Genomic DNA, 22,391 nt, shown 5'->3' with positions numbered 1-22,391 from the left:
AGAGGAAAAGATTTTTTTTCTGTCGTTCCTCTTCTTCCTCTTCTTTTCTTATTAGTACCACCACTTCCTCAATCCATTTTACAATGGAACTATTGTGCAGCTCCTCCTCCTCCTCCTCCTCCTGCTGTAAACTGCAGTCCATCTCCTCCTCTTCCTTCTCCTGATGCTGCTGCTGCTGCTGCTGCTGCTGCTGCTGAAGTTGAACTCTACTACGAAGTGGTGGTGTGGTCTGCAACTCCTGCTGTCGCAGGCTGTCGTTACAGCTCAAGTCCAACAGCATCTCCGCCTCCTGGTAATGTTGCTGCCGCTGCTGAAGGCAACCACAGCTCAAGCCCAGTAGTGTTTGGACTTGAGGAAAGCACTGCATCTGTGGTGGTGTAGGCAGCATCTCCTTCTTGTCCTCCCACTGCTGTTGTTGATGCTGCTGCTGCTGAGGTTGAACTCTACTACGAATTGGTGGTGTGGTCTGCAACTCCTGCTGTCGCGGGCTACCGTTACAGCTCAAGTCCAACGACATCTCCTCCTCCTGGTAATGTTGCTGTCGCTGCTGAAGGCTACCACAGCTCAAGTCCACTAGTGTTTGGACTTGAGGAAAGCTCTGCATCGGTGGTGTAGGCAACATCTCCTTCTTCTCCTCCTGCTGGTGATGCTGTTGCTGCTGCTGCTGCTGCTGAAGGCTAAACCTCAAGTCCATAGGTTTATAGCATCGTGGCAACGTCTGCTTCACTCGTACCATTTTTCTGTTGAAAAGTATTCCCTTCAATAACTGAGACGAATCTCTGATACAGTCTACAAAACCCTCCAGCATATATACTCAATCTCTTACCCCTACTCTTAGGCACTACACGCTTGTTTACTAGCAGGGGAGCGCACGTGATGAAACTGTAGGTGGTTAGGCTAGGGAGGGAGAGCGCTCCCCCTGAAAGCGTACGTGCAAGCCAACAACGCTCCTAATTTTATAACACCCACTTTTTTCTTAAGCACTCCTGCTGCACCCGCATGCATTTAAAAATAAGAGATAACGATGTTGACTCAGCAGGACAGCACACGTGCACACATTTTCTTTAAAAATAACAAAGAGAAAAATGCTGACTCGGCAAGAGGGTGCACCTGCGAAGGGAACAATGCTGACTCAGCGGGAGAGCGCACCTGCAGGCATGTTTAAAAATAAGAGATAAGGGAAGCTGACTTAGCGGGAGAGCGCACCTGCCATACACAAAAGAACAGAGGAAGGGGGGAAACGAGCCTGACACAGCGGGGGAGCGTGGGGGAACGATCTTGGCTCAGCGGGAGGGGAGCACATCTGCACGCCATGCTGACTCAGCGGGAAGAGAGCGCACCTGCCACACACAGCTGCACAAAGGGAAACGCGGTTAAGGCTGACTCAGCGGGGGGAGCGAGGGGAGGGGAACGAGGCTGACTCAGCGGGAGGGGAGCGCGCACCTGCCACACACACAGCTGCACAAAGGGGGGAAACGTAACCCCCCTCCGCCAAGGGGGTGGAGGCCACACCCCGCCCCCACCACCCTGCACGCGCGCGCACGCACGCTCACCAACCCCCACAGAGACAGACCAACACACCCACCCTCCCCCACCTCCACCAATCAGAGCAAAGCCCCGCCCCCACCCACCAATCAGAGCAAAGCCCCGCCCCCCACCCACCCACCAATCAGAGCACAGGCCACGCCCCCACCCCCACCCCCCCAACCAATCAGAGCACAGACCACGCCCCCCGCCCACCCCCACCCCAAAGTGGATCAGAACCGGCGTCACACCACTACTCAGGTGGTATGGTATCTGGCACCTTAATTGTCAACAGCGATTGCAGCGGGTCCTCTAGAAACCATTTTCACTTACATACTACGATCCTAGGAATGCACGAACATTCGTTTTCATTGGTCAGTTTTGAAAGACGCCCTTTCCACGTCGTGGGCTTGGATTTGTACGCACCACTTCATCTACTAGATGCGTTACAACGTGTTCAGCGTTACTAAATTTTGTAAATGTAGGATACATGTGACCTAAGAAACGGTGTCTTACTGTACTACAGTATGTAATGTCCGATGGAAATTAGCAAATAAAAAAGTGCACCTCAACCCAGGATCGAACCCTCGACCTCCTGCACGCTAACCCAAAACTCTATCCACTGCACCAACTACACAACATAACTAGTGTGTGCTGACAGAGGTAGTTACCCTACATGTAGTTACAGTGTTGCCAGATTGCCACTCTTCAACGTTCTTTTTCTTCCGGAAATGCTCGCAGGACGAACTTTTGTGAGATACATGTTTTATTGTTGGCATGTGAGGAGTCGCGCTGCGACGCCCGAGTGCGCGAATTTCGCTTTATCCTGTATATAAGAAAATATTGAACCCATGACCTTTGTGCCCTAAGAACATTATGCATAGTGTAACGATTAAACTAAAAGTTGGATTCTTGATAGCATGGATTTGACACGTGACGAGGGGGTGATTACCTTCGGTCCCACGCTCTGGGGTACGTGACGTCAACCACACGTGTCGACGGCGGAAGAATCTCAAGTCATTTTTATGAACTATTTCAAAGCGCGTGTACACGGCGTGACCACGCCAAGTCAAAAAAATATAGTGCCTATCAAAGGAGGTCAATCATCTCACAAATCGAACCCGTAAAATTTTTAAATGTCCATGAACACTACCGTCAGAAATGTAGCAAGCATGTGGTCACTTTCAAAACTCTTGAAATTGCAGTTTAGGTAAGTCAAAAATTCATAGGAATTTTCTTGGCTATAAATATGAAGGGACGCCATGACGAAGCTTCCTTCTCCGGCATTTGTGATACAAAGCGGACGAAAAATTGTTGAGCTGCTCTGCTAAATCAAACCAACGAAAGTAGACTGAGTTCAACTGCAGATTTTAGCCATTGCGGCTAAGTCTTGACTCCATGGGGAGATAGTTTTCTTGAGAGAAATAAGTGTATCAGATAGGACGGTCAAAGTACTGAAATATTCTAATGTGATTAAGTAATTCGTGTGCGGGAATAAATTATAATCCATCGTGTGCGCTCCGCAAACAAGTGAAGGGTATTTCTTTTTTTTTATGCTTTATTCCAGGAAACCTGAAGAAACATAATGAGATGTACAGCCATGAATGTAAAGATGGCTAAATAAAATGCCAGGGTCACAGGTGAGCCCTAAGACGAATACTGGCGTGACGACATGAGGTAGGTGACTTCCCATCTTACTACCTCTTATATCTCGTCTCGTGATTTCTAAAAGTGTATTTTGCATGGGGATATACGACGCAGTGGTCACCCCTACTAAGTTTTGTAAATGTGAGAGTACGACTAAAAGAGTCATTTGTTTTATTTCCCACTTGGATAAATTTTTGAAGTCTTGCGAGGGCCGTATAATGTTGTAAAAAGTTATTGAATAGGGTTCTGAAGTGATATCACGTCCAATGTAGATCGTCATCCGTGTGAGTGTACTGCCTGTATTTTGTGATGTCGAAGTAAGATGTTCATTCGATGTAAAATTCTTCTGTCTGCAATTTGACGTTAATAATAATAATCCATGGTCACTCATTTTCAATCGAGTGGAAGCGCGCTGTCGGGTGAGAGCCAAGGGTGATGAATTTGGTCACGGAGAGAAACGTTCTTTTTTAATGCCCATTTTAAACTGTGTCTGACTGACAATAAAGGGATCTAGTAGAATGTTTCAGTCATTTCTCGTAAAAATCAAGTTATTAAATACGATATCATTTATGCGAAGTTATTCATGATTAATGCATTGTGCGATATTAGACGTCGGTATTTCTAGTGAGGATTTTATTCCAGTTCTTTGTCGATGATAATTGTGGAGCTGGGAAACAGAGGTTAGTTTTGTGAATCAGGTTGGACCTGTCATTGAAGCCGGGGCACGGAAGCCCGAGGAGTGTTTTATATGAGTTGAGATGAGATGTGCGAATCAGGTTAGAGTCCTGTCATTGAAGCCGGGATATGATAGCCCGAGGAATATTTATAACGTTGAGAATGGAAAGAAATTCATAGAAATCCATAGCGGTATAATTGGCGACGCGTATAATTAGTGTGGGCATCTTGAAGCATATCTGTGCATTTTGTTGGTTAGAATATCGTATTTGTTGAATCATGTCGGCAGAGTTTAAAGGGAGCATTTTGAGAAGTCAGTCATCTGTGAATAAACCAGGTGGTTCCTGTAACTGCCAAGCGAGCTTGGGGTGAGAGACCTAAGCGGACAGCGGGGATAATAACGGGAATAGGAGTGGAGTCGAGATTGTACTGCAATTCTCGGCCAGGGAAAACGTTAAAATGCTGGATTTAGTTGAAAATTCATAGCCGGTAATGATCTAAGTATTGTGAAATACTATAATTGGGGACGTAATGAACATTTGAAACCATGAACTTTGAGTATAAGGAACAGAGTAACCCAATTTCAGGGTTGTCCAAATTATAGAGCGATGGTCGTGATGATCGATTTGTCTGTGAGGGGTGTGCAAAATTTCATTATGGTAATGACGAGATATGGCATCGTAATTATATGGCGAGTTGTTTGGTTTGTACGTAGATTATTAGGATATCCAAGTGTTAATAACGGTTAGGATTAGATTAGATTTTTAAAGTGTGATATCACGATACGAGATATATAGCTGGACATGAATGATGTAACAAATTCTTTTCCAGCCAGATAAACATCGCAATATTGAATTCACATCACAGCTGCGTAGAAAGTTGTGAAGAAACCAGAGTCCGCGGAGATAAAATTTACTGTTCTTTAACATTTCGATAAATCATTTAAATTTATTAAATTATTAAATTCAGTGAAACCGCATTTTGAAATAACTTTAATCAAGCGAATAACTTGGAGATGCATTCTGGAAATTTTAATTTGTTGTCTGGGGAATATTAAAAAAATAAAGTAAAGATAAAAGGGACATATCCGAAGGAAATGGATTTTCTGCCACAAAGTTTGTGAGCATTGTTGTTGTTGTAATTATTGAACTTTGATTGATTGAGCAGTGAATGTGCTGGGGATAGTAAAGTGGAAACTTTGGTCATCAACCGATGTAACTTAATTGTGTTTAGCCTTCAGCCTAGAAACTTGGATGGTCAGGGGGTCATCAACCTCAGTGACTTAGATTAGGGCCATATGCCATTGTAGCATCATTTCCTTGCGGTCATCATCCACAATGACTTTAAAGTAACTTAGAAGATTAGATGTCGGTCCATGACATAGACGCAGGTCACGTCGATTCAATTAAGGGTCCATGCCGTAGAACCACTGTGTGGCACACACCGATTGGACGGCCTTAATTATAACCAGAGTCCAGAGTTCGTGTTACGAGGGCTGGACCATAACGAATCACTATGATGGTACATGTGATCTCACATGGAAGCCGAATTTAAGGATTTCCAGACTTTCCTTTCTTAAATGATTAATAATTGAGACAATGGTTTCTAGTAAGAATGCCCATCAGGCAATTACGTTAAAGTCTCACACCAGTGTTCTGACCATTATGTAAAAATGATTGTGGTGTCCAGTGGATACAGTTGACTTCTATGATACCAGTGACAGATTGCTTCAGAATTTCCTGAATAAATAGGAATCTTTTAAACAGACCTTTCATTCCAGTAGATAGATTAGAATTAATGAACCCTACCTTTACCTCAGCAAGTGACGAAGAACCCGAAACGACCCAAGAGACAGATCTCATGAACTTTGCTGATAGGTAAGAAAGGTAGGTATCCCTCAATATGGACCTAAAGGGTTCAATATAAAGGTCCAAAATATAGCCTTGAGGAATTCCCTTCTTAATTATTACAGGGACAGATAAAGCTTCGCCTATTCTAATTCTCTGAGTTCTATTTTCTAGAAAATTAGCCAACCATTCAGTCAATCTTTTGTCAAGTCCAACTGCACTCATTCTTGCCAGTAGTCTCCCATGATCTACCCCATCAAATGCCTTAGGTAGGTCAATCGCGATACAGTCCATTTGACCTCCTCCTAGGATATCTGCTATATCTTGCTGGAATCCTACAAGTTGAGCTTCAGTGGAATAACCTTTCCTGAACCAAAACTGCCTTCTACCAAACCAGTTATTAATTTCCAAACATGTCTTACATAATTCGAAAGAATGCTTTCTCAAAGCTAACATCCAATGCATGTCATGTGATGGAGGACAGGAATAAAGGTACGTCTCCCTCAATCAATGTACAGGATACGGTATGTAGTAGTGTCGTGCAAAACACGCTGTATACTCGGTTCATATTTGGCGAGTATGGCTATGACCGAGCCTCGCTTGTCACAGGCGAGGCGAGCTATGTTCGTTCGAACTTGCCCCTTCATACTCGCTCCTTCACGCCCTGTCTCAGGCACAGGTAGAAGTGCTCGCTTCCCCTCGTTCTTGTTTAGCCGTACTCGGCTGTTCGTCTCGCGCACCTTTATCTATCGAAACATTCGCTTTTGCCTCAATGGTGGACTTATGACTGGGCATGTAACTGTCAATAGTTAAACTCGTATTTTTAGACTGTGATTCTACAATATACTGAACTCTGGCGGCCTCGTATATATAGGTAAGCAATACTGGAAAATAATGTAGTAAATACCGCTCCTGTCGGAGAAGTGGTTAATGAATTTCACGTGCTGCCACGTGTATTACTCCTGGCTAGCACACTTTACTGCTTTTATACGGAAACTAAATGTGCATTATGAATGCATAAGCTATATGTTTCACTACTAACTATACCAAAGACCTTTCATATCAACTGTTCAAGTTAAATCATTATAACACATAAAGTTAAATATCATCATCATCATCATCTGTTTACCCTCCAGGTTCGGTTTTTCCCTCGGACTTAGCGAGGGATCCCACCTCTACCGCCTCAAGGGCAGTGTCCTGGAGCTTCAGACTCTTGGTCGGGGATACAACTGGGGAGTATGACCAGTACCTCGCTCAGGCGGCCTCACCTGCTATGCTGAACAGGAGCCTTGTGGAGGGATGGGAAGATTGGAAGGGATAGGCAAGGAAGAGGGAAGGAAGCGGCCGTGGCCTTAAGTTAGGTACCATCCCGGCATTCGCCTGTAGGAGAAGTGGGAAACCGCGGAAAACCACTTCGAGGATGGCTGAGGTGGGAATCGAACCCACCTCTACTCAGTTGACCTCCCGAGGCTGAGTGGACCCCGTTCCAGCCCTCGTACCACCTTTCAAATTTCGTGGCAGAGCCGGGAATCGAACCCAGACCTCCGGGGGTGGCAGCTAATCACGCTAACCACTACACCACAGAGGCGGCCCAAAGTTAAATATAAACCTCAAAATTAATTTAAATATTTCTCTTTGTTCAAGGTTTTTTATGAATGTTTAACTCGGACATTCTTTCGTGAACTTCCTCAATTATAGTTGCGCTTGTTTTCTTTGTATTGGAAATTTTGTAGTAAAAAGCACATTACTGATCAGCTTCCACTCTCTGTCTATATGCTGCGTAGTCAGCGTCAGATTTGGTAGTATTGGTCAGTACACATACCAACAGTAGCTGAGCAACATTTGTCGTGCATAGCAGAAATAATCAGCGGCATTATTTCGCTTCGTATTTCATCTGCCTTTGCTTGGACGTTTCTACTGTTGGTGGAAGGATGCGGTAACACATCGACAATATCTACTTTTCCAAAATTAGCACAGATATTAATCAGTTCTCGCCCTAATTCTTTAAAGCCTTCTTCGGCAACAGTGTTAAACAGTCGGAAATCTTTGGCAGACATGAAAACACACGCTCTAGTTATGATTTGCTTTGTAATGCCGTGCAATACTTGGCGAGAAAAACCAGCATTAAATTTGCAAAGGTGTTTTTTAAACGAGTTGTACGGGATTTATATGTTAACAGTGCATTGCATATTTCACAGGAAACATACCCTGTCTGCTGACTATCTGCAGTGACCACAAGAAGGAACTCCTTCTAAACATCAGAACTGAGCCCATCCCTCTTGATTAGCTTATATTCACTGCTTTGAATTTTAGCCATAACGCTGTCCGTCGATGCACGTGGCATGGTGAGCTTCAGCTCAAAACTAACGGGTAACTCAACCATTCCTTCGCCCTGTATCTGGAAAAACCAAATTGCTTGCAACGCCAGTAAAGCAAGCAAGGCCATCCTCGCTAGTCAGCGAGCTTCGCTTCGAACATGGCCTGTCGAACGAATTTGAGCAAACTCGGGCATTTTAGCTTACACGCTCCACTCATGCGTGATACTGGTTGCATATGCAGCAAGGCACATGATGTTCTGTCTTGGTTACCCGTCACAAGTTCGAACAATGCACGGCACTAGTATGCAGGTAAGAGTGAGGGGAAGGGAGAGGAGAATTTGTGGAAGACAGGTGGGCTAATGTTCCAAGGTCAAGCAAAACGGGGCTAAGGGTTTTTCTCAAGAAATGAGCCCAGCAGAGGTATCGGTGAAGAATTGGTACGAGTCACTGCAGGTAGATAGCAGACGGAGAGGGGCGAGGAAAGAAGAAAGGGACCGGTAGGAATGGGAAACTTAGAGCAGAGGGCAGGAAGTGGGAGGTGGAAAGGAATAGTGAGAGAGAGGAAAGATCGTAGGAAATACTGTAGGTTCTGCAGGCGTCAGGGACGTTAAATGAGATCAGGAAAGGAGGGGATCTAATGAGGAGTGCGCGGTTGAGGCTTTAGTATGGACTAGCTGTAGTACCCGCCGTTGCCCGGGTAGCTTTTGAATGTTTATCTTTAGTATTTGTATTACCAGTTAGTTAAGTGTGAAGTGAATGCTTATTGAATTCTTTTTGAGATGTTGATATTGCGACCTATTATGTACTTTTAGAGTTATTTAGATGTATCTGATTTCAAGTTTTAGACTATTTAATTTTCGAGTAAACCTTGTCCTCGTGGAAGCTAGAATTGACTGGGAAGTATTTGATTCTCTCAAAAAAAAAGTAATAATTATATATATTTACCCGTCGCACTATACAATATGATGCCCACTATTTCGGCTGTCATTGAGAATGTCACAGTCAGCCTAGTGACCCCAAAAGCAGTGTATTCAACACTAATCTTGGTCATTTTATACTATATACTTTTAAGCCCTTCTCAGCTCCTGTCTCAATGGGGACTGAACGTGGACTTAAAGGGTGTCAAGAGCATCGCAGTTCGTATCAGAGACACATAAACAATGGATTTCGACATTAATATCGCTTATTTTCCATCATTTTTGCACGTCAGCCCGTCTCATTCCCCACCCCCATCGGAAGCTCTGATTTTTCATCTCCATAGTATTTTTTTCTAATATGGTAAGTCATATGTGTACCAAGTTTCGTTGAGAGCAATTCTGGAACATACCCACATACAGTACATCCATATTATCCGTTATATTTACATTCATATTCACCCCCTCTCAACCTCCATACTGACTGCTGCTGAAGTATGACTTAACTATCCAGAGTGTTACAGATCAGTTCTGTGAACTCGTAAAGAATGTATTCGACATTAATATCAGTAAAATTCGTTAATTTTTATATTTCACCATCTCCGCTAGGAGTACTAGGGGTGTTTTACCCTGAGACTTTCCTAAGTCGCTGACTAATTTTACAAATATTATAAAACTGCATTTAACTTGAAAAATCTGAATATCTGCATTTAAAATGGAAATTATTAAAATTAACATTCATTAAAACACACACTCGTCGGACCTTGTACTCACACTTACTTGTTACCTGCTTACTTACACATACGTTATTTGAAGGGCGCCAGCTGCCACTCAGTGCAGCAATAATAGAATGAGACTCTTGACTATCTCTATGGTGTGGGGTAATAAGCTTACTTTTGACAACATACCATGTAAGTTCTGGGAAAAGGAGATTGGCGTTCGGTTTCCCCATTTATTTTGAGGTTAAGATATTTTACTGTCATTGAAATAAAACTATGAATTCGTTTGATAGAACAATATATATTATTTAAATAATATATCAAAAAATAGTGAGTCTTGTTGCAATAAAACAGATGAGAATATGAAATTATGACATTGCAACAGAAAGAAACTAGGCATGAATTTGAATTCTTCTTGACCGGACATTTAACAATTTATACGAAATATTTCCCTCACTGATTCACTTGACTGTACCTTCAACACTTTGAGTGTAATTACGACGTATTCCTTTGATCTGGTGTTTACTGTAGATGTGTCACGCCTAACTTGGCGATACATCCTTGTGACTGCTTCTTCTTCATATCATCTGACTTCTTTGTAAGTCAATATGGTATTGTCTTATGGCAGATCCAGGGTTGCCCTCTCTGACTCCATGGTAAGCCCTTGCGTCCGTGTCTTCAACTAAGTGACCGACCAACCTTTGGCCTCACTCTCTCAATGACCAATGATTAATGGCTCACTGAGTCTTCTCCATCTCTCGTTCACACTCGTTGACTGACCGACTGAGGCCTCTTCATCTAGTAGACTTCTTCACTGTACTGCTTCCGTTTAAATAATGACTGACGCTACAATATCCATCCACCTTTTATAGACGTTGGTTGACACAGCTACGTAATCTCCAGAAATAACAATGACATACTCCCACAACGCCTCAAACTGTTGCATGTAATGGTGAAATCCCCTGGGGCGGCCGACTCTCTGAGCGAATTTCTAAAAGCTCACGATGACGTAGCCATGACGTAGCAATGACTTGGCAGAATCGCCAGTAGTGCAAAATATAACAACGTCATATCCAACATCTGATACATCGAAACTCTCACTGTACAGGTATTTAATGTTAATCTACATATACGTATATATGCATACACTCAATTACAAATACGCAAGCAACAATCAATGCATAATCGAATTGAATAATAATTATAACAAAATAATAGTAATCTCACTGATAAAATAATAATAATACGGACATAATAATAATAATAATAATAATAATAATAATAATAATAATAATAATAATAATAATAATATACATATTATCTTGTAACGGGATTTGAACCGTTACAACCCCAACAGTATTTTTTTCAGATAGTAAGTCATACGTGTACCAAATTTATATGAGGGTTATGCTGGATGAAAAACACATACGTCCGTATTTTTGGTCATTTTGAACATTTTCCTTTCCACCCCTTCTAATATACATGCCGATAATGGCTGAACAATGACAACCGAAGCGTCATTATTCACCTCAGCGACCTCGAAAAGTATGGACTGTACATGGATATTTTGTCGTTATCTATTACTTTTTAAATTTCACCCGTCTTTCTTTTCTTTTATAATTCACCCTCCCCCCTAGGTATGCTAGATGTATCTGACCCCCAAAGTAATGTTTCCTATATAGTAAGTCATGTGTATACCAAGTTTGGTTGAGAGGTATGCTAGAACATACACACATACGTCTTTAAACTCTGTCCATTTGGACATTTTCTTTTCTTTACCAGTTCTCACCCGCCTGCCGATTAGGACTGAACTTGCCTTAAACGGTATCTAGAGTGTCACACTTCATCTCAGTGATCCCGAAAACTATGGATTAGACACAGATATCGGTCGTTTTCGGTTATATGTTTACATTTCAGCTCTACTTTAGAGGCTAGGGGTCTCTTACTCCAAAGACATTTTTTCCAGACAGTAGGTCCAATTTTGGTTGAGAGTTATGCTGGGATATACACATATACGTCCATTATATCGGTCATTTTAGAAATTTTGTTTTTTTTTTTTCACTTCTTCTCACCGCTATGCGAAAGGAGGCAGGACTTCTAATAAATTCGGAGCGTTATTATTCATCTCAGTGACCCCGAAAAGAATGGATTCGACACTATTTTCGATTATTTCTACATCTCACCCCCTCGTGGGTGTGCTAGCGTTGTCATACCTCCACGCACCTTGTCTCCTGATAATAAGTCATAAGTGACTTTGTATGAAATCGCTCCCGTAGTCCCGAAAAGAATAGATTCAACACTAATATTCTTATATTTCGTCCCCTTGTCTAAGGCTTCTGGGGAGTGTCTTTCCCCCACAGTACTTTTATCTAGATAGTAGGTAATATTTGTACCAAGTTCAGCTGACAATTATATTGGAACGTACACACAAAAATCCTTAATCCCGGTCATTTGGATCTTTTCTTTTCTTCACTTCTTCTCACCCGCCTGCCAATTGGGGATCAACTTGGACTTAAACGACAACCAGAGTGTCACTATTCATTTCAGCGACCCCGAAACAATTTTTATGTGACACTATTTTCGATTATTTTTGTATCTCACCCTTTCCAACACCTACCCCTAGAGGTGCTAATTTGTCATAACTCCACGCAGTTTATCTCCTGATAGTAATTCATAAGTGTACAAGGTTTAGTTCGAATCGCTCCAGTAGTCCGGAAAAGTATTATTGTTCCAGGGGTGCCTTATCGTAAACAGTAGTTTATCCAGATAGTAAGTCATACTTCTATTACTTTTAGTTGAAAAGTACGCTGTAACATACATAGGCTACGGTACGTCCATTATTTCGGTCATTTTGATAATTTCTGTTTTACCCCTTCTCCCCCTATGCCAAGCGGGATTAAATAGGATTTATAAAAAAATCCGGAGTGTCATTATTAATCTCAGGGACCCCAAAATCATGGATTCGACACTATTTTAGCTTATTTTATATATTCTATCACTCTCCCTTCTTCCCAACCTCGAAGGAGGCTGATCTTGGACCTTAAAAATCCGGAGTGTCACTATTCACCTCAGTGACCCCAAAAACTATGGATTCGACACTATTTTCGATCATGTTTATATATCACTCCACCATAACCCCACCATATAAGGGAATGAACATGGACTCATAACAATCCAGAGTGTCACAATTCACCTTAGCGACCCCGAAAGCTATGGATTCGATTAATTTTTATAACTCAAACCCCCTCACCCCCACCATAAAGGGGTCCGAATTTGAACTGAAAAAATCCCGAGTGCCACTAATCATCTGAGCGACCACGAAAACTGTGGATTCGACGCTATTTTCGATTATTTTTGTATAGCTCCCCTCCCTCGATTCCCCCTGAAGTGGGCTTAACTTGGTTTATAAAATTCTGGAGTGTCACTGTTCATATCAGCGACCACGAAAAGTATGGATTCGACAATACTTTCGATGATTTGTATATCTCACCCATCTCCACCCCCACCCTTAAGGATGCCTGGGGTGTCTTACGCCCACGTGATTTGTCTCATGATACTAAAAATCCGGAGTGCCGCTATTCATCTCAGCGACCCAAAAAGTGTGGATTCGACACTATTTAGGTTTATTTTTATATATCACTCCCCCCATCGAACCCCCACCACGAAGGGGGCTAAACCTGGACTTTAAAATATTCCGGACTGTCACTATTCATCTCAGCGACCCCGAAAATATGGATTCAACACTACTTTCGATGATTTTTAAATCTCATCCCTCTCCCCCCTACCCCCAAGGGTACCTGGGGTATCTAACCCCCACGTGGATTGCCTCATGATACTAAAAGTTCGGAGTGCCTCTATTCACCTCAGCGACCCCTAAAAATTTGGATTCAACACTATTTTTGATTAATTTTACATATCACTCCCCCCGTCTCCACCCCAAAGGGGGTTGAACTTGGACTTTAAGAATATTCAGATTGTCACTATTCATCTCAGCGACCATGAAAAGTATGGATTCGACACTATTTTCGATAATGTTCTCATATCTTTCCTCCCTCGCCCCCCACCCCAAAGGGGGCAGAACTTGGACTTTAAAAAATTCCAGAGTGTCACCATTCATCTGAGCGAGCACAAAACGTATGGATTCGACACTATTTTCGAATAATTTATGTCACCCCCCTCGCCACCCCCCCCCCGCGCCTAAATGGGTACGTGGGGTGTCTTACGGCCATGTGGTTTGTCAAAAGAAATCCGGAGTGTCACTATTCATCTCAGCGACTGTTGGATGACGAATTGAATGCTGTAGCACACATGTTGTATTACTAAACAGCGATGATTACTCTGGTAGTGGACTGTAGTTTGGTTAAGCACGTGATAAGACCATAGGGCCGAGTCATGTATCAATATTACACGTAAATAAAACTTTTATTACAATTAAACATGATTAACAAACTGCATAGAAATTATTTACACATTAACAATAAACTGAAATGCTTGGATGGCTATTGATTAAGTTGGAGGCCATGTGGCCGCGAATGCCTCTCTAGCCGACATGTTGTCTTGTTCGAGTCTGTTTCGTTTTCTTGCCGGAAACCAGATGCATTCTGGACACTCAATAGAGACGCGGACAAGAGCGCGCTCTGTATAAATTTTCTAAGAGGACGGAACAGCGACCTCGAAAAGGGTGGATCGACACTGTTATCAGTTATTTTGGTATATCACTCCCCCCCCTCGCTCCCCACCCTAAAGGGGGCAGAACTTGGACTTTAAAAATTCCAGAGTGTCACTATTCATCTGAGCGACCATAAAAAGTATGGATTCGACACTATTATACGTTATTTTGATAAATCACTCCCCCCTCGCTCCCCATCCTAAAGGGGGCAGAACTTGTACTTTAAAAAATCCCGGAGTGTCACTATTCATCTCAGCGACCATAAAAAGTATGGATTCGACACACTTTTCGAATACTTTATATCTCACCCCCTCGCCTCAGTGGGTACGTGGGGTGTCTTACGCCCACGTGGTTTGTCAAAAGAAATCCGGAGTGTCACTATTCATCTCAGCGACCCCGAAAAGGATGCCACTTTTTCCTTTTTTGCTATTTGCTTTACGTCACACCGACACAGATATGTCTTATGGCGACGATGGGATAGGAAAAGCCTAGGAATTGGAAGGAAGCGGCCGTGGCCTTAAGTAAGGTACAGCCCCGGCATTTGCCTGGTGTGAAAATGGGAAACTACGGAAAACCATCTTCAGGGCTGCCGACAGTGCGGCTCGAACCCACAATCTCTCGATTACTGGATACTGGCCGCATTTAAGCGACTGCAGCTATCGAGCTCGGTCCGAAAAGGATGGATTCGACACTGTTTTCTATTATTTTTATATATCACTCTCCTCTCGCCCCCTCCCCTCCCAAAGGGGGCTCAATTCGGACCTTAAAAATTTCAGGAGTATCACTATTCATCTCAGCGGATTCGAAAAGTATGGATTCGACACTATTTTCATATATGTTATATATCACCCCATCGTCTCCCCGGTCCTAAGGGTATTTGGGGTGTCTTACCGCCACGCGGTTTGTCTCCTTATACTATGTCGTACGTGTACCAAGTTTGGTGTAAATCGCTCCAGTGGTTTAGGAGGAGATGTAATACACACACACATACATACATACATACATACATACAATGACACATATATATATATAGATAGATATACATGTGGGGAAAGTGTGTGGAGAAAAGGGAACCGGGATAAAGTGTTGTTGTTGTTGTTTGAGTCATCAGTCCATAGACCGGTTTGATGCAGCCCTCCATGCCACCCTATCCTCTGCTAACATTTTCATTTCTACGTAACTATTGCATCCTACATCTGCTCTAATCTGCTAGTCATATTCATATCTTGGTCTATCCCTACCGTTCTTGCCACCTACACTTCCTTCAAAATCCAAGTGAACAAGTCCGGGATGTCTTAACATGTGTACTATCATTCTATCTCTTCTTCTCGTCAAATTTAGCCAAATCGATCTCCTCTCACCAATTCGATTCAGTATTTCACCATTCGTGATTCGATCTATCCATCTCGACTTCAGCACTCTTCTGTAACACCACATTTCAAAAGCTTCTATTCTCTTTCGTTCTGAGCTAGTTACCGTCCATATTTCACTTCCATACAATGCCACGCTCCACACGAAAGTCTTCAAAAACATGCTTGTAATTCCTATATCAATGTCTGAAGTGAGTAAATTAATTATTTTTATGCTAGGCTGCATCTTATGTCCTCCTTACTTCTGCCATCGTTAGTTATTTTACTACCCAAGTAACAACATTAATCTACTTCCTTTAAAGCAGGGAGCACATTGCATCCGTCCCGCTCGGTTCAGTTCAGTTTCCCGCGTATCCGTTCGCATCAGTTCGTCTGCAGCACATTCCTTCCGTCTCTTTCGGAAGCTGTCAGTGAAACCGGCTTGGAACAGCGCCTGTAGTAATGTCGATCACTCTGTCCGAAGACAGAGAAATTGTAGATTGCGAAGAAGAAAAAGAAGAAGAGAAAAAAGAGAAGATTTTGTATACATGAAATACATTTAAAAAGGCAACACTGTGGTGAATATTCCTTCACTTTCCGGACTTGCTACTTGATGAGCACAACTTCTTTAAATATTTCAAGTTTTTGAGTTGCTATGCGTTCTACCTATAAAAAAAAAATCATATTTCAGAAAACCAATTTCATTTCTTGAGCGACTAGCAGTAACAATGAAGTAACTATTGATTTCCTTTCATATTTTATTTAACAATAATACATGGTCAAAGTAATGAGAATTGTATAATACTACAAGTCAGTGTACAGTCTGCCATATTCTGTCACTAGAGTAGTTATTTTAGATTAAATTCAATTTGTAGCAGAGGACTAAAATATCTCACTGTTTTATTCCACGGTTTCATAAAACTTTTTGCCGTCAATCCACTTTTGCATATTTGTAAGTTAAAAAATTGTCCAAATCCTTGGCCACAGAGGTAAGTCTCTTTCTTTCCATAGAAACCGTAGACAGAGTTGCTGCCTCATTATCACTTCTTACCGATGGCCTTGATTTTCTCCTTGCCATATCATGATATCAGGATGTCATTTTACAACTTCAGTCAGCAGTTCTTCATTGATCATACTCATTGAACTCAAATAAAACACTTCGCCAGAGGCTGGCAAGGTGGGGTCTACCTTCCGTCTTCCGTCAACTTTGCTTGTGAGGGCAAGCTCGACTGAACAGATGGTGGAGGAGAAATGCTGAAGCGTGCGGAACTGAAGCAGTAGGTGGCTGGACATTTGATTACACGCGAACCAAATATCCAAGGTCAACTGAACTGAACGGAACGGAAACAGTGTGATCCCTGCTTAAGTCTTCATTTCCTAATCTAATATTCCCTGTATCACATGCCTTCGTTCGACTGCACTCCATTACTTTAGTTTTGGACTTATTTATTTTCATCTTGTACTCCTTACCCAAGACTTCGTCCATACCATTCAGCAGCTTCTCGAGGTCTTCTGCAGTCTCAGATAAAATAACAATATCATCGACAAATCTCAAGGTTTTGATTTCCTCTCCTTGGATTGTGATTCCCTTTCCACATTCCTCTTTGATTTCCTTTACTGCCTGTTCTATGTAAACATTGAAAAGGAGGTGGGATAAATTCCAGTATTTGCCTCACTCCTTTCTGGATTGCTGTTTCTTTTTCAAAGCCCTCGATTCTTATCACTGCAGACTGATTTTTATACAGAGTGTAGATAAATCTTCGTTCTCGGTATATGATCCTAGTCACCTTCAGAATCTTAAACAGCTTGGTCCAATCAGCATTATCGAATGCCTTTTCTAGATCTACGAATGTGGGCTTTTCGTTCTTGATTCGATCCTCTAAGATCAGACGTAAAATCAGGATTGCTTCACGTGTTCCTACGTTTCTTCTCCCAACTCAGCTTCAAACTGTTTTTCCATTCTTCTGTAAATAATACGTGCTAACAATTTGCAAGCATGATATACTAAACTAATAGTGCGGTAGTTTTCACACCTGTCAGGACAGGCTTTCGTGGGAATAGGTATAACAACATTCTGCCGAAAATCGGATGGCACTTCTCCTGTCTCGTACATCTTATACACTAAATGGAAGAACCTTGCCATGCTGGTTTCTCCTAAGGCAGTCAGTAATTCAGAGGGAATGTCATCAATTCCGGGTGCCATGTTCCTATTTAGATCACTCACAGCTCTGTCAAACTCTGACCTCAAAATTGGGTCTCCCATTTCATCAGCATCAACAGACTCTTCTTGTTCCAGAACCAAATTATCTACATCTTTACCTTGATACAACTGTTGGATATGTTCCTGCCATCTTTCTGTTTTGTAATTTTCCCTAGAAGTGGCTTTCCATCTGAGCTCTTAATATTCATACACCTAGATTTCCTTTCTCCAAAGGTTTCCTTGATTTTCCTGTATGCAGCATCCACTTTTCCCAGGACCGTACAACCTTCGACATCCTTGCACTTCTCTTCTAGTCATTCTTCCTTAGGTACCTTGCATTTCCTATTCACTTGATTCTTTAATCGCCTGTATTATTTTCTGCCCTCTTCATTTCTAGCATTTCTGTATTTTCGTCGTTCATCAATCAGATCTAGTATCTCCTGATTTATCCACTGATTCCTAGTTGATCTTCTCTTCCTTCCTAACATTTCTTCAGCAGCCCTACTCACTTCATGTTTCATGAATATCCACTCTCCGTTTATTGTGTTTCCTTCAGCCTGTTCATTTAGCCCTTTTGAAACATGTTCCTTGAAACAATCCCTCACACTCTTTTCTTTCAACTTGTCTAGATCCCATCTTTTTGCATTCTTTCCTTTCTTCAATTTCTTCAACTTCAGATGGCATTTCATGACCAACAAATTGTGGTCAGAGTCTACGTCTGCTCCTGGGAAAGTTTTGCAATCCAACACCTGGTTTCTGAATCTCTGCCTCATGATAATGAAGTCTATTTGATACCTTCCCGTGTCTCCAGATCTCGTCCACGTATACAGCCGTCGTTTGTGGTGTTTGAACCAAGTATTGGCAAGGACTAAATTATGATTGGTGAAGAATTCAACCAGCCAACTTCCTTCTTCGTTCCTTTGTCCCAATCCGAATTCTCCTACTGTATCACCTTCTATTCCTTGGCCTACCACTGCATTCCAGTCTCCCATCACAATTAGATTCTCGTCACCTTTTACATATTGTATTAAATCTTGTATCTCTTCATACATTCTTTCGATTCCATCATCATCCGCTGAACTAGTAAGCATATAGACCTGTACTATTGTAGTGGGCATCGGTTTGGTGTCTATCTTCACGATACTAATTCTTTCACTATGCTGGTCGTAGTAGCTTACCCGCTGCCCTATTTTCTTATTCATTATTATACCAACTCCTTCATTACTCCTGTTTTATTTTGTGTTGATAATTCTGTGGCTTGGTTCTAAAAGGGCCAATGTCAAAAAACCTGTTTTTGAGCTATGAGCATATGAGGTTTTGCTTATAGTTTTCCAATTATTTTTTTCAACAACTTTATATATAAGTATAAATAACTTTATACTTTCTTTGTGGAAGTCACCTTATTAAACGCTAATTTTTTCTATCGTATTCTTTAAAAATTGCCAGGTCTCTAATCTTTATTGGTCATCTAACATTATTGGCAAGGGCTTTTTTAATTAAACGTTAACTGTTCGTTTAGTACTTAACAAAGAGATTGGCCCTTTTCACATGTTGCAAACCAGGATAAAACGCGTTTATATAAGTTAATATCTCAATTTCGATAAAAAATGACATTGGCCCTTTTAGAATCAAGCCACAGAATTCGGTAGTCGCCTGACCAAAAATACTGTTCTTCCTGCCATGTACTTCACTTATACCAACTACATCTTAGTCTATCCATTTCTCTTTTCGGATTCTCTAACCTACCACAACGATTCAAACTTCTAACATTGCACGCTCCGACTCGCAGAATGTCAGTAACTATCTTCCTGATGATCGCCCCCTCTCGTGTAGTCCCCACCCGGGGATCCGAATGGGGGACTAGATTACCTCCGGAATATTTTACCGGGGAGGAAGCCATCAATAGTACATCATTCATACAGAGAGAGCTGCATGTCCTCGGGAGTTAGTTACGGCTGTAGTTTCCCGTCCCTCAGCCGTGATAAAGTGTTATCCAGAAATTAATTCAAGGGAGGTGCTGAGGAAAATAAAAGGGAGGGAGGAGGGAGAAGGTGGTTTTTTCCTATTGGCACCAATAACACAAGGAAAAGAGAAATAGGTACTTACATAGTTGGGGATGTGTGGGATTTATTTATACTGGCTGTAGTGCCTAGCTCTTCTCGGGCACTTTTTTGTGTTTTCTTTTAAAATTTGTATTACATGTTTGGAGTGATTTTTTTTTTGTAGATTTCTTTGTTGTGATGTTGACTAATAATTTACGAACTATTTTGTATATTCAGAAATGTTGTTATGTGGATAAGCTTGCCATCATGACCGCAAGTGCTGCTAATAAATGAAAGTCGCGATTTAGCTTATCAAGCACGTTGTGTAGTTTAGAATTTGACCGCTGATGCTGCGTATAAGACGAGATCGCATCATATGAGATTTGTACATTGCAGTGAATGACCTAGAGGTGTACACACTCCGCATTTAACTTGCCCATGCTTGCCTGCTCTCCAGTACAACAGTACAGGCAGGCTGCTGCACTCCTGGCCAGGTCAAGCTCAGCCCAACTTGGGCAGGCTACAGGTTAGCTTGCTTGCTTGCTTTCTTCTTCCTGCTGCGTTAATCGATGTTTGCTCGTTCATTGTGCTGATATGAGACTCGCGTGAATGCTGGCAGGAAAGGGGTTGTTACATGCCAGAATTTATATAGGATTCGTCAACACAAATATTGTTTTATATGGTTATTTAGTATTATGCTAATCATTACAAAGTTTATTTCATAATTCAGACGTCTTATGTAACTAATTAACGAATAATATTTATCTCTATCAAACATAGTTACTTAATAAAAAGTAGGTTCTCTGAACAAAATATTTGAATATTTAAATAAACATAATGACACTCGATGGAACTATGACCATAAATAATGCATTATTTTTTATTCGAGAAAATTAGAAACAAAGATATACATAATGTAGGTAGAGGTCATAAACATCTTTAAAAGAATAATTTTATAGGTAACTTTTTTGAAATACATTTAATAATTTAGGAACCCCTTCCCCACAAAACCAAAAGAAATAACTATAATCAGTTTAGAAGTGTAATTTTACCACTTGCTCTCTTAGTTCGTGGTCGCCTCATACTGTGCATACTGCATACCTATATTTAATGCATGGACACATTATCGCTTGTGTGTATTACTATGAGGTCATTAAGTCTTTGCGCATCAAACCGGGAACGTTTTCGCTGATTAAATTTCACGAACAGCTGAAAACCCTCTCGCTGGAGGGACTCGTAGTGGGTATGTTAAGCACCTTTTTCGCTACACAGGCAAGTCGGGGCAGCCTGTGCGAATTATTTTTCCACCACCGCAGTATATTTTCGTCACTAATAAACCCTTCTTGCAAGTACCTACTGACCTCATCATGTATCATTGGCGAATTTTCTGCCCAATCGTCAAATTTCGTTTTCTTACGTTGCACTGAATTTTCTTCATTTGAAGAAGATGGGAATTCTTGTCTATTTTGATTGGGTAGCTGCTCTGAAAATATATTTGCCCAAGTTATTGATACTTTATGCTAATAAAAGAATATTAAAAATATCTAATTTGCATAGGTATAGTGACTAATAATAATAATAATAATAATAATAATAATAATAATAATAATAATAATAATAATAATAATAATAATAATAATAATAATAATAATAATAACCAGAGAAGTTTACCTTCAGCACACATTTGTCGAGCTGCCTTGAAAACAGACATTTGTTCTCCTGCATTTAGTTTCTTTAATGTGCCATATTTAGGCACCAAAAGTGTTGCAATTTTGTGTAACATAGTGACTTCCCTTTTCTGCTCCAGGAAGACACCACCGGTTTGTTTCAAAAGCTTCAAGTAAACAAAATTCATTTAGTATGAAAACATTTTTATATTTAAATATCAGGAGACTCACATTCAAATTTAAAAGAAATTAAATATTAGCTGTTCATCGTCATCCTGTGGAGTACAATGGGCTTTTAAGGCATAAAACCACGGAAGGACCAGATGTAAAGTCGGATCCTCATCACCCTCAAGATCAATTGTGGCTTCCTTAAATGGCTTAAGAAATGTTATAAGCAGGCCAGTAATGTCCTAATCATAACCGAGAATTTTATCAGAGGCACCCTCCTTCTCTAAAATAGTTCTCACAGCATCTATCTGGGAGTGAACTGATTGCAGCATGTCAAAATAACTGTTCCACCGAGTGGAAACATACGATTTCAGAGATGATTGTAACCTTACACATAAGCCTCTTCTCTTAAAGTACGAAACCAGAGATTTCACTGAATGGATAACAGCTAACACATTAAGAACACTTTCTTTCAAAAAGGGTTCACTCAGAACATGCGTCAAGACCGTATTAACAATATGAGCCATGCATGGAAGACGCTTGTATATGCTGAGGGCCTTAACAATATTGCTTCCCTGACCTGTTACAAATGTAAGTTTGCAAATATCTTCATGAGAAACGCCATGTCCCTTCAAACGATCTTCCAATTCAC

Source organism: Anabrus simplex, chromosome 1 (assembly GCF_040414725.1).
Source record: "Anabrus simplex isolate iqAnaSimp1 chromosome 1, ASM4041472v1, whole genome shotgun sequence".
In the NCBI taxonomy this organism is placed as follows: domain Eukaryota; kingdom Metazoa; phylum Arthropoda; class Insecta; order Orthoptera; family Tettigoniidae; genus Anabrus; species Anabrus simplex.
Note: the sequence above shows the minus strand (reverse complement) of the source record.